Genomic DNA, 227 nt, shown 5'->3' on the forward strand with positions numbered 1-227 from the left:
AACAGTCTTATTTGCTTTCTTGCTGTTGGATGAGAACATACCATTGGCGTCGGTAGGGGTGAAGTAGGCGCTTAGCTTAGCATAAAGATTAAAAATGGGAACGACTTGCCTCAATCTCCATCTAAAGTTGAAAAAAATCACCTACCAGCACCTTTTTAAAGCTCACCAATGAACGTGTTATTTAAACAAATGAAATGTAATGTATTTGGTTACCTTTGGACAGAGCC

The 227-nt window shown here is 38.8% G+C and overlaps 1 protein-coding gene across 2 annotated transcripts in view; it reads left to right on the plus strand.

Moving 5' to 3' along the window:
- khdrbs1b (KH domain containing, RNA binding, signal transduction associated 1b) overlaps positions 1-227 on the plus strand; it is a 13,457-nt gene that overhangs the window by 7,231 nt on the left and 5,999 nt on the right. The gene's annotated exons all lie outside the window — the stretch shown is intronic.

Source organism: Morone saxatilis, unplaced genomic scaffold (genome assembly GCF_004916995.1).
Source record: "Morone saxatilis isolate NCDOM2014 unplaced genomic scaffold, NCSU_SB_2.0 Contig9, whole genome shotgun sequence".
Classification (NCBI taxonomy): Eukaryota; Metazoa; Chordata; class Actinopteri; family Moronidae; genus Morone; species Morone saxatilis.